Raw genomic sequence first — 14351 nt, 5'->3', positions numbered from 1 at the left:
TCTCCTGTTCCTTTCCCAAGGTCGTCTTATCAACTATGCCCTGCTCATTTTTAAGTAGTAACAGTGTTCTAGTCTTAAACAGTCTCCTCACACACAGTATTGGATTATAGTTTCGAACATATTATTATAGCATTATAATTGCTAATATATTTCAACAGGTTATATGGTTTCTGAGTGAAATAATTTAGTCAAACCTTTAATCATATAATTTCCATTACACTATCACAAACTGTGACCTCAATCCTATAGAACATTTGTGGGCAGAACTGAAAGTGTGTGCGAGCAAGCAGGCATACAAACCTGACTCAGTTACACCAGCTCTGTCAGGAGGACTGGGCCAAAATTCACCCAATTTATTGTGGGAAGCTTATGGAAGGCTACCCAAAACGTTTGACCCAAGTTAAACAATTTAAAGGCAACGCTACCAAATACTAATTGAGTGTATGTAAACTTCTGACCCACTGGGAATGTGATGAAAGAAATAAAAGCTGAAATAAATCATTCTCTCTACTATTATTCTGACATTTCACATTCTTAAAATAAAGTGGTGATCCTAACTGACCTAAGACAGGGAATTTTTACTAGGATTAAATGTCAGGAATTGTGGAAAACTGATTTTAAATGTATTTGGCTAAGGTCTATGTAAACTTCCGACTTCAACTGTACTTATTTCTAGTTTTTAGGACTACAAACTTGCGAGCACTATAAGTGCATAATTGTACCCTAGTTCATACCTCAGGCCACATCTGGCCTCCAAGTAGGGTTGCAAAAGTCTGGTGACTTTCCCCAGATTTTCCAAAAATCCTGGTTGTAGGATTTCGGATTTCCTGCTTCTGTTTCCAGGAATATTCCAAACAGAATTTCTGGAAAACCTGGGAATTTGGGACAGTTACCAAAATGTCGCAACCCTACCTGCAAGGGTTGTTACGTTTGATACCGGAGCTCCGAGGCCTGCTTCGAAATCACTAAGCAGCTAACTTTGAAGCAATGTGCCGATGCGCGCATCACTTTATTGGAAGTACGCCAATAATGACTCGTGGTCCCGTGTGGCTCAGTTGGTAGAGCATGGTGTTTGCAACGCCAGGGTTGTGGGTTTGATTTCCACGGGGGGCCAGTACGGATTTTATTTTAATGAAATGTATGCATTAAGTCGCTCTGGATAAGAGTGTCTGCTAAATGACTAAAATGTAAATGTAAAAATGAAGCTTCCTTTGATCATAAGCTTGTTCAAACTGTGTTGCAAAATGTGAAATCCCACTGATTTCACCTTAGTTTCAGTGCTTTCTTCCATTCCAAGCTGCTTTCAAACACCAACCTCTACTGTACACCCTACTTGCAAATATAATTAGGATTTTGTAAAAAATGTTTCACCTGACTGGTAGCTTAGCAGGTAAAGTAGGGAACTATGGAACATTCAGGGACGTGAGGGTATGTGGTTTTATCTGTCTGAAGACACACTAAATGTTTTATGTGAAACCATACTTTCTGCACTGTTCAAATAATTTGTTTTATTTAGTATAGTATAAGCTTCTGTCTTAAGTATCCTAAATGGTGCTATAGATTAAGTTTTAGAAAAAACAGTCAACTTGAAGGCAAAAAAGAGAAGCGTGATGTAAGATGCAAACCTGGTTTTCCAACTGATTATAGGCTACTGAAGCCAACAACTTATCGCTGCGCCATGGAGTTTTGATAAAAACAGTGGGGGGAAAAAAAGCTATATTCACACGCTGCTATTTATTGCTGACCAGCAGATGTCACTAATGTGCATTGTGAAAAGATAATGAAGCACAGAGTAATGAACCGTTCTTCGGCACAATTTGGTGAAAGCACCAAAGCCTTCAGAAAGCCTTTGTTTCCCATCACTAGAAACCAGATAGAAGTTGCATAGCCAACAGTTGGAATTTGAATTAACCTGCAACCTACAATCAGAATGAATTCCAAGGTTAGAAACATTGTGAGGAGACTACCCAAGGCATTTAAACTGGAACAAACATTTCAGTAACGAGTGCAAAAAATCGAACTAACTGTTTGGATTAGTTTAGAAAAATGTATGTTATTTATCTTTGTGTAGCATACGACTAATCAATTCATGTACATGCACAAACATAGATATTGAAACAAACAATTCTGAATATCAACCTTGCAATAGAGCATGCTGGGAAATATGATAATGATGGGTGTAGTTTTCTGTTCTAGTGTTCTGGGTCCATAGACTCAACACTTTCAGTGTTGATTTAACGCTTTGTGTTTTTTTATTTTTTTTTTATTGTTTTTTTTTTTACAATGGAGAATTTGAAGTTTAGTTAAAGGGATATCAAGATTCAGTGCAGTCAGTGCATGGCTCTGGGGTAGTCTCAGGGACCCCAGTTGCTGCTTAAACCACAGGGCTGGACTTCATAGAGCAGCTCAGATTAGGAGTAATGATCAAGGATCGAGTCCCCCCCGGTCCATTCATTATAATCTAAAAGGCAAAATGAATATATTTATGAATATTGGCCCTGATCTCCGAAGTCAATGACTCCAAACTGAGAGTTGCCGTTGGAACAGCTCGATGTCTGTGGAGTCACAAGGACTGGTAGGCTGGTTCTGATCAGGTTAGGTTCTGTCACTGATGTTTGCTGCATCTCAGATTCTACCGATTTATTTTGGTATATATTTGATTTGCTCACCGCAATGCTGTAACAATAGACTATAATTTTATACATTGACCCAGAGTGGAAGGTAGTTGAGGTGAATGAAGTGGGTTATTAGAGGCATGGTGAGGCACCAGGGAGTCTGCTCTCTCTCTCACTCTCTCTCTCTCTGAGGAATAGCTGCTTGTGGTAATGGAGACAGATGCTGTGCCGATATCTCTGTTCAGGAAGTGACCACTGATCACAGCAGATCAGGAACAGGGGTCTGGATGCGCACAGCAGAAATACATCACATCATTCACTGTGGGCAAAATATTAAACTGTTTCATTCTCTTACTGTAGACACTGGTCTCATATACACTGCAGCCATTCTAAATCTGCAAAAAACTTTATGGATATTCATGGGTGATTCTGTGGAATAGTCAACCTGAGCATGCCCAAATAAAGTTTGTAATTTCCAAATTTAAACGTGTTTACACTTAAGGTCTATATGTTGGGGATCATGCTTTATTTTAAAAGGTTAAGTAGGAAATGGCATGATTTTTGTCCATTTCAGAGTATGAAGCCAAGTCTTAAAGGCTTTTCAGTCAATCATATTTCTTGGCTTTTTGAAAGAGCTCACAGAGCTTGCTTCTCCACTCACAGCTGTCCCCCAATTTGAATGATGAAGATGAGATATTAATGAAGCAATAAAGGCCAAATTAAAGTGTCTAGAAATTTGTTTGCATGTTCTACAGTGTTGTAAAGACTGGGACAGGCAATCTAACGTTCAGAATGTTTTTTAAGAAACGTTTTTGTAAAACAACATGCACCTCACATTGGATCGTCTTGATCATCTCTGTATAGCTAACGTTCATCAAGGTTATATATGGTCTATATGGTATTTTTATTGTCTATTATTTTTCCGCGTTGTGAAATCAGTAAAACCGATAACGATTTCTGATGTGTTGGATATTGATCAATCAAATCTTAGCTTCAGAAGCTTGTACACTCACCACATGGTGTGTGTGTGCTAGCTCATGTAGTATTCAGACTTACAGAAGCAATTGTCGATATCTTAAAAAATAATGTGTTTTAGCTAAGATTGTCTTGGAAAATATATTCTGAAATGCATTTCATATACATGGTAGTACATTTTTTTTTTACATTGAAAGATGCCTGGTTATAAAAAAAATATGTGAATAGACCTGCTTAGGGTATAAGTTGTTGGGGGTGGGTAGATACACCTATACACTACCGTTCAAAAGTTTGGGGTCACTTAGAAATGTCCTTGTTTTTGAAAGAAAATTACTTTTTTTGTCCATTGAAATAACATAAAATTGATCAGAAATACAGTGTAGACATTGTTCATCTTGTAAATTACTATTGTAGTTGGAAATGGAAGATTTTCTATGGAATATCTACATAGGCGTACAGTGGCCCATTATCAGCAACCATCACTCCTGTGTTCCAATGGCACATTGTGTTAGCTAATCCAAGTTTATCATTTTAAAAGGCTAATTGATCATTAGAAAACCCTTTTGCAATTATGTTAGTGTGGCTGAAAACTGTTGTGCTGATTTAAATAAGTAATAAAACTGGCCTTGTTTAGACTAGTTGAGTATCTGGAGCATGAGCATTTGTGGGTTCTGAAACTTGTCAGTCTATTCTTGTTCTGAGAAATGAAGGCTATTCCATGTGAGAAATTGCCAAGAAACTGAAGATTTCGTACAACGCTGTGTACTACTCACTTCACAGAACTGCGCAAACTGGCTCTAACCAGAATAGAAAGAGGAGTGGGAGGCCCCGGTGTACAACTGAGCAAGAGGACAAGTACATTAGTGTCTAGTTTGAGAAACAGACGCCTCGACGTCAACAGTGAAGAGGCGACTCCAGGATGCTGACCTTCTAGGCAGAGTTGCAAAGACAGCAGTAAATAAGGCAGCAAGAACCCAATTCAGACGTAGAAAATGTACGCCTTTCTTATGCACTTTTCAGTAGTTAGTTTTCAGACTTACGTTATGCAGGTGCGTAACGGGCTGTGCAGACATGATTCCCTAAATTAAATTTAGCCGCTGAAAACCCTCTCCACTTGCTGGCCAACAGATTTTCTTGTGGAGTTTTAATTCAAAAGGGTTTTCAGTACATTTATCTAAAGCCATCACTAAGTAGCTTATAATTTAGATTTTCTCGACAGACACTTGAACATATGGAGAGAACGTTCCAGAATATTAGGGATGAATGAAAGAAAGCCATGTACAGTGCATTCGGAAAGTATTCAGACCCCTTCCCTTTTTCCACGTTTTATGTTACAGCCTTATTCTAAAAATTGATTAAATATGTTTTTCCCTCATCCATCTACACACAATACCCCATAATGAAAAGGTGAAAACAGGTTTTTAGCCATTTTAGCAAACATATAAAAAAAACAATACCTTATGTCATGACGTTGCCCTCTCTCTGGGAACAGAGAACACAGTTGAATCCCCTCCCTCTGCACCAGGCCTTTTCTATGCACCATCCCCCGACCTCTATACGTCTGACACTGCTGTGGTGAGAGGGGTCGTAAAATTCTAAAGGAGAATGTCCTGCCGCATGGCCCAGTTGAGACAGCTATTTAAAGACAAGACTCTCGTTAATCTAACCACACTGTCCGATTTCAAAAAGGCTTTACAACGAAAGCAAAACATTAGATTATGTCAGCAGAGTACCAAGCCAGAAATAATCAGACACCCATTTTTCAAGCCAGCATATAATGTCACCAAAACCCAGAAGACAGCTAAATGCAGCACTCACCTTTGATGATCTTCATCAGATGACAACCCTAGGACATTATGTTATACAATACATGCATGTTTTGTTCAATCAAGTTCATATTTATATCAAAAACCAGCTTTTTACATTAGCATGTGACGTTCAGAACTAGCATACCCCCCGCAAACTTCCGGGGAATTCGCTAACATTTTACTAAATTACTCACGATAAACGTTCACAAAAAGCATAACAATTATTTTAAGAATTATAGATACAGACCTCCTCTATGCACTCGATATGTCCGATTTTAAAATAGCTTTTGGTGAAAGCACATTTTGCAATATTCTAAGTACATAGCCCAGGCATCACGGGCTCGCTTATTTAGACACCCGGCAAGTTTAGCACTCACCATAATCATATTTACTATTATAAAAGTTTGATTACCTTTTGTTGTCTTCGTCAGAATGCACACCCAGGACTGCTACTTCAATAACAAATGTTGGTTTGGTCCAAAATAATCCATCGTTATATCCGAATAGCGGCGTTTTGTTCGTGCGTTCCAGACACTATCCGAAATGGTAAAGAAGTGTCGCGCGCATGGCGCAATTCGTGACAATAAAATTCTAAATATTCCATTACCGTACTTCGAAGCATGTCAACCGCTGTTTAAAATCAATTTTTACGCCATTTTTCTCGTGAGAAAAGCGATAATATTCCGACAGGGAATCTCCTTTTCGGCAAACAGAGGAAAAAAATCACAAAGGCGGGGGCGGTCGGGTCACGCGCATAAGCCCAGAGTCCCTTGATCGGCCACTTGAGAAAGGCGATAATGTGTTTCAGCCTGGGGCTGGAATGACGACATTCTGTTTTTTCCCGGGCTCTGAGCGCCTATGGACGACGTGGGAAGTGTCACGTTAGAGCAGAGATCCTTAGTAAAAGATAGAGATGGAAAAGAAGTTCAAGAAATGGTCAGACAGGCCACTTCCTGTAAAGGAATCTCTCAGGTTTTGACCTGCCATTTGAGTTCTGTTATACTCACAGACACCATTCAAACAGTTTTAGAAACTTTAGGGTGTTTTCTATCCATATGTAATAAGTATATGCATATTCTAGTTACTGGGTAGGAGTGGTAACCAGATTAAATCGGGTATGTTTTTTATCCAGCCGTGTCAATACTGCCCCCTAGCCCTAACAGGTTAAAATAATTGTTATGTTTTTTGTGAACGTTTATCGTGAGTAATTCACCGGATGTTTGCGGGGGGTATGCTAGTTCTGAACGTCACATGCTAATGTAAAAAAGCTGGTTTTTCATATAAATATGAACTTGATTGAACAAAACATGCATGTATTGTATAACATAATGTCCTAGGGTTGTCATCTGATGAAGATCATCAAAGGTTAGTGCTGCATTTAGCTGTGGTTTTGTTTTTTGTGACATTATATGCTAGCTTGAAAAATGGGTGTCTGATTATTTCTGGCTTGGTACTCTGCTGACATAATCTAATGTTTTGCTTTCGCTGTAAAGCCTTTTTGAAATCAGACAGTGTGGTTAGATTAACGAGAGTCTTGTCTTTAAAATGCTGTAAAATAGTCATATGTTTGAAAAATTTAAGTTTTCGGATTTTAGAGGAGTTTGTATTTCACACCACGCCCATCATTGGATATTGGAGCAGGTGTTCCGCTAGCGGAACGTCTAGATGTAAGAGGTTAAACCTGAAGATAATCGGTCAGATACTATAATATAATATATAATGTTATAATATAGGAAAGTTATATTAGGAAAATTATAACTTTGGAATCTGAATATTTTCCTTGGTGCCCCGATCTCCTAGTTAATTACAGTTAAACGATTAATCAGTTTAATCGCGTAATAATAATTACAGGGAGTTAATTGATAAACATGTCTTCAAGTTAATGGTGCCCAAAGACACGACACTTATTTACAGAAGTATTCAGACCCTTTTGTTATGAGACTTGAAATTGAGCTCAGGTACATCCTGTTTCCATTGATCATCCTTTAGATGTTTCTACAACTTGATTCGAGTCCATCTGTACGTGCCATACTAGTGGATGCAGGTGAGATGCTAGTGGATATATGGCATAAACAATTGTCATTAGCTTATTGGGTTAGGTTGAAAAGCTGTGAGGTTGAGCATCCCACTGCTACTCTTCTAGATGACTGTTGGGAATATACAGTGGCTTGCGAAGGTATTCACCCCCCTTGGCATTTTCATATTTTGTTGTGAAACAAACAAGAAATGAGACAAAAAAAACAGAGAACTTGAGCGTGCATAACTATTCACCCTCCCAAAGTCAATACTCTGTAGAGCCACCTTTTGCAGCAATTGCAGCTGCAAAACTCTTGGGTTATGTCTCTATAAACTTGGCACATCTAGTCACTGGGATTTTTGTCCATTCGTCAAGGCAAAATTGCTCCAGCTCCTTCAAGTTGGATGGGTTCCGCTGGTGTACAGCAATCTTTAAGTCATACTACAGATTCTCAATTGGATTGAGGTCTAGCAGTATGCTTAGGGTCATTGTCCTGCTGGAAGGTGAACCCCCATTCCAAGTCTCAAATCTCTGGAACACTGAAACAAGTTTCCCTCAGGAATTATTTCCCTATATTTAGCGCCATCCATCATTCTTTCAATTCTGACCAGTTTCCCAGTCCCTGCCGATGGAAAAACATCCCCACAGCATGATGCTGCCACCACCAAGTGGATGGTATTCTCGGGGTGATGAGAGGTGTTGGGTTTGCGCCAGACATAGCGTTTTACTTGATGGCCAAAAAGCTACATTTTAGACTCATTTGACCAGAGTACCTTCTTCCATATGTTTAGGGAGTCTCCCACATGCCTTTTGGCAAATGCCAAACGTGTTTGCTTATTTTTGTCTTTAAGCAACGGCTTTTTTTCTGGCCACTCTTCTGTAAAACCCAGCTCTGTGGAGTGTACGGCTTAAAGGGGTCCTATGGACAGATACTCCAATCTCCGCTGTGGAGCTTTGCAGCTCCTTTAGGGTTATCTTTGGTCTCTTTATTGCCTCTGGTTAATGCCCACCTTGCCTGGTCTGTGAGTTTTGGTGGGCGGCCCTCTCTTGGCAGGTTTGTTGTGGTGCCATATTCTTTCCATTTTTTAATAATGGATTAGATGGTGCTCCGTGGGATGTTCAAAGTTTCAGATATTTTTTTTAGAAACCAACCCTGATCTGTACTTCTCCACAACTTTGTCCCTGACCTGTTTGGAGAGCTCCTTGGTCTTCATGGAGCCGCTTGCTTGGTGGTGCCCCTTGCTTAGTGTTGTCGCAGATTCTAGGGCCTTTCAGAACAGATATATATATATATGTATGTATGTATGTATGTATGTATGTATGTATGTATGTATACTGAGATCACGTGACAGATCATGTGACACTTAGATTGCACACAGGTGGACTTCATTTAACTAATTATGTGACTTCTGAAGGTAATTGGTTGCACCAGATCTTATGTCCTAGCTGTGTCTAAATCCTGGCTTAGGAAGACCACCAAAAACCTTGAAATTTCCATCCCTAACTAAAACATTTTCGACAAGATAAAACTGCCAAAGGGGGCGGTGTTGCAATCTACTGCAGAGAGAGCCTGCAGAGTTCTGTCTTACTATCCAGGTCTGTACCCAAACAATTCGAGCTTCTACTTTTAAAAATCCACTTTTCCAGAACAAGTCTCTCGCCGTTGCCGGTTGCCATAGACCACCCTCGGCCCCCAGCTGTGCCCTGTATGTGAATTGATTGCACCCCATCTATCTTCAGAGCTCGTGCTGCTAGGTGACCTAAACTGGGACATGCTTAACACCCCGGCCATCCTACAATCTAAGCCTGATGCCCTCCATCTCACACAAATTATCAATGAACCCACCAGGTAAAACCCAAATCCGTAAACACGGGCACCCTCATAGATATCATCCTAACCAACTTTCCCTCCAAATACACCTCTGTTGTTTTCAACCAAGATCTCAGCGATCACTGCCTCATTGCCTGCATCCGTAATGGGTCTGCGGTCAAACGTCCACCCCTCATCACTGTCAAATGCTCCCTAAAACACTTCAGCGAGCAGACCTTTCTAATCGACCTGGCCTGGGTATCCTGGAAGGATATTAACCTCATCCCGTCAGTAGAGGATGCCTGGTTATTCTTTAAAAGTGCCTTCCTCACCATCTTAAATAAGCATGTCCCATTCAATTTTTTTAACCAGGAACAGATATAGCCCTTGGTTCTCTCCAGACCTGACTGCCCTTGACAGCACAAAAACATCCTGTGGCGTTCTGCATTAGCATCGAATAGCTCCCGTGATATGTATCTTTTCAGGGAAGTTAGGAACAAATATACACAGGCTGTTAGGAAAGCAAAGGCTAGCTTTTTCAAGCAGAAATTTGCATCCTGTAGCACAAACTCCAAAACGTTCTGGGACACAGTAAAGTCCATGGAGAATAAGAGCACCTCCTCCCAGCTGCCCACTGCACTGAGGCTAGGAAACACTGTCAGCACCGATAAATCCACCATAATTGAGAATTTCAAGAAGCATTTTTCTACGGCTGGCCATGCTTTCCACCTGGCTACCCCTACCCCGGTCAACAGCCCTCCACCCCCCACAGCAACTTGCCCAAGACTCCCCCATTTCTCCTTCACCCAAATCCAGATAGTTGATGTTCTGAAAGAGCTGCAAGATCTGGACCCCTACAAATCAGCCGGGCTAGACAATCTGGACCATCTCTTTCTAAAATGATCTGCCGAAATTGTTGCAACCCCTATTACTAGCCTGTTCAAACTCTTTCGTATCGTCTGAGATTCCCATAGATTGGAAAGCCACCGCGGTCTTCCCCCTCTTCAAAGGGGATGACACTCTAGACCCAAACTGCTACAGACCTATATGTATTCTGCCCTGCCTTTCTAAGGTCTTCAAAAGCCAAGTTAACAAACAGATCACCGACCATTTCAAATCCAACCGTACCTTCTCCACTATGCAATCTGTTTCAGAGCTGGTCATGGGTGCACCTCAGCCACGCTCAAGGTCCTAAACGATATCATAACCGCCATTGATAAGAGACATTACTGTGCAGCCGTATTCATTCTCCTGGCCAAGGCTTTTGACTCTGTCAATCACCGTATTCTTATAGGTAGACTCAACAGCCTTGGTTTCTCAAATAATTGCCTCGCCTTGTTCACCAACTACTTCGCAGACAGAGTTCAAATTGGAGGGCTTGTTGTCCGGGCCTCTGGCAGTCTATGGGGGTGCCACAGGGTTCAATTCCCGGGCCGACTCTCTTCTCTGTAAACATCAATGATGTCGCTCTTGCTGCTGGTGATTCTCTGATCCACCTCTACCCAGACGACACCATTCTGTATACCTCTGGCCCTTCTTTGGACACTGTGTTAACTAACCTCCAGATGAGCTTCAACTGCTCTTAAATGCAAGTAAAACTAAATGCATGCTCTTCAACCGATCGCTACCCGCACCTGCCCGCCCGTCCAGCATCACTACTCTGGATGGTTCTGATTTAGAATATGTGGACAACTATAAATACCTAGGTGTCTGGCTAGACTGTAAACTCTCCTTCCAGACTCATGCTGCCAAACATACCCTCGTAGAACTGACCATCCTACCGATCCTCAATTTCGGTGATGTCATTTACAAAATAGCCTCCAATACCCTACTCAATAAACTGGATGCAGTCTATCACAGTGCCATCTGTTTTGTCACTAAAGCCCCATATACTACCCACCACAGCGACCTGTACGCTCTCGTTGGCTGGCCCTCGCTTCACACTCGTCGTCAAACCCACTGGCTCCAGGTCGTCTGCAAGTCTCTGCTCGGTAAAGCCCCGCCTTATCTCAGCTCACTGGTCTCCATAGCAGCACCCACTCGTAGCACGCGCTCCAGCAGGTATATCTCACTGGTCACCCCCAAAGCCAATTCTTCCTTTGGCCGCCTTTCCTTCCAGTTCTCTGTTGCCAATGACTGGAACGAACTGCAGAAATCACTGAAGCTGGAGACTCATATCTCCCTCATTAGCTTTAAGCACCAGCTCTCAGAGCAGCTCACAGATCACTGCACCTGTACATAGCCCATCTGTAAATAGTCCATCCAACTACCTCATCCCCATACTGTATTTATTTATTTATCTTGCTCCTTTGCACCCCAGTATCTCTACTTGCACATTCATCTTCTGCACATCTACCATTCCAGTGTTTTAATTGCTATATTGTAATTACTTCGCCACCATGGCATATTTATTGCCTTGCCTCCCTTATCCTACCTCATTTGCACATGCTGTATATAGACTTTTTCTACTGTATTATTGACTGTATGTTTGTTTATTCCATTGTAACTCTGTTGTTGTATGTGTCGAACTGCTTTGCGTTATCTTGGCCAGGTCGCAGTTGCAAATGAGAACTTGTTCTCAACTAGCCAACCTGGTTAAATAAAGGTGAAATAAAAATAAAAAAATAAATAAATAAATGTTTTAGGGGCTTCAACGAAAAGGGGATTAGTACATATGCATGCACCACTTTTTTATTTTTAATTTTTTTAAACGTTATTTTTTTATTTCACTTCACCAATTTGGACTATTTTGTGTATGTCCATTAAATGAAATCCAAATAAAAATCCATTTAAATTACAGGTTGTACTGCAACAAAATAGGAAAAACATCAAGGGGGATGAATACTTTTGCAAGGCACTGTACTAGTAGACAAGGCAGTGGTTTTGGTAGGGAAGTTGGGAAGCTTGCTGATGAGAGCGGTTTGAGGGAGTTAGAGGCTGGCCCTTCTGTTGTGATAGGGGATGTTCCTCCATTGTTACTCCCAGATCCTGTTGTTGATCTAACCATGATAGAGAAAAGGAAATATTGGTCAGAAGTCAGTGATATAGGGAAACCGGTTGACAATTACATACACTACGGGTCAAAGGTTTTAGAACACCTACTCATTCAAGGGTTTTTCTTTATTTGTACTGTTTTCTATATTTTAGAATAATAGTGAAGACATGAAAACTATTAAATAACACCTATGGAATCATGTAGTAACCAAAAAAAGTGTTACATAAATCAAAATATATTTTATATTTGAGATTATTCAAATAGCCACCCTTTGCCTTGATGACAGCTTTGCACACTCTTGTCATTCTCTCAACTAGCTTATTGAGGTATTCACCTGGAATGCATTTCAATTAACAGGTGTACCTTCTTAAAAGTTAATTTGTGGAATTTATTTCCTTCTTAATGCGTTTGAGCCAATCAGTTGTGTTGTGACAAGGTAGGGGTGGTATACAGAAGATAGCCTTATTTGGCAAAAGACCAAGTTCATATTATGGCAAGAAAAGCTCAAATAAACAGAGAAACGACAGTCCATCATTACTTTAAGACATGAAGGTCAGTCAATACGGAAGAACTTTGAAAGTTTCTTCAAGTGCAGTCGCAAAAGCCATCAAGCGCTATGATGAAACTGGCTCAGACACGTCTCAACATCAACTGTTCAGAGGAGACTGTGAATCAGGCCTTCATGGTCAAATTGCTGCAAAGAAACCACTACTAAAGGACACCAATTATAAGAAGAGACTTTCTTTGGCCAAGAAACACAAGCAATAGATATTAGGCCGGTGGAAATGTGTCCATTGGTCTGGAGTCCAAATTGGAGATGTTTGGTTCCGACCGCTGTGTCTTTGTGAGACTCATGTGTATTTCCCACCGTAAAGCATGGAGGAGGAGGTGTTATGGTGTGTGGGTGCTTTGCTGGTGACATTGTCTGTGGTTTATTTAGAATTCAAGGCATACTGAACCAGCATGGCTACCACAGCATTCTGCAGCGATACTCCATCCCATCTGGTTTGTGCTTTTATTTTTTTAATTTAACTTGGCAAGTCAGTTAAGAACACATTCTTATTTACAATGACGGCCAACCCCTGGGCCAATTGTGCACCACCCTATGGGACACCCAATCCCGGCAGGATTTGATTCAGCTTGGATTCGAACCAGGGACTGTAGTGGCGCCTCTTGCACTGAGATGCAGTGCCTTAGTCCCACTGGGGCTCCCTAGTGGCGCAGCGGTCTATCATTTGTTTTTCAACGGGACAATGACCTCCAGGCTGTGTAAGGGCTATTTGACCAAGAAGAAGAGTTATGGAGTGCTGCATCAGATGACGTGGCCTCCACAATCACCTGACCTCAACAAAATTGAGATGGTTTGGAATGAGTTGGACCGCAGAATGAAGGAAAAGCGGACAACAAGTGCTCAGCATATGTGAGAACTCATTCAAGACTGTTAGAAAAGCATTCCAGGTGAAGCTGGTTGAGAGAATGCCAAGAGTGTGCAAAGCTGTCATCAAGGCAAAGTGTGGCTTTTTGAAGAATCTCAAATATGAAATAGATTTTGATTTGTTTAATACTTTTTGGGTTACTACATTATTTCCTAGTTTTGACAATGTAGAAAATAGTAAAAATAAAGAAAAACCCTTTCATGTGTAGGTGTTCTGAAACTTTTGACCGGTAGTGTAGGTAGAAGTTTGTTTGTGCTTTTTTTACCGCTTTTCACAGATGGATGCAAGGACCCAGATAGATAGTGGGCGCACAGGCGTAGGCATTTACGTTCCTGAATTTGATTTGCAGATATGTAGAAGACTAACAGATGAACTGTCAGTATACTCAATTGAACTGTTGGCGATAATAGTTTCTCTCCAGTTGGTGGAGGACGTACAACCTGTTAGAATTATAGTATGCTCAGATTATCTGTCTTTATTGAATAGTTTATCATCTGGTAAATCTAATAGGAGTGACTTACTATTGGAGGTATTAATGTTATTATGGAGAATTGAGAGAATAGGTGTGGAAGTGAGATTCTGCTGGGTCCCACCACATTTGGGTGTGTAAGGGAAAGAAATTGTTAGCCAAAAGAGCTTTGAAACTAGATATAATTGATATTACAGTGTTTTCTGAATGCTTAAAACACTAACAG

The sequence above is a fragment of the Salmo salar genome, chromosome ssa26 (assembly GCF_905237065.1).
Source record: "Salmo salar chromosome ssa26, Ssal_v3.1, whole genome shotgun sequence".
NCBI classification, from domain to species: Eukaryota; Metazoa; Chordata; class Actinopteri; order Salmoniformes; family Salmonidae; genus Salmo; species Salmo salar.
The sequence above is the reverse complement of the archived record's forward strand: the minus strand, read 5'-3'. Positions refer to the sequence as shown.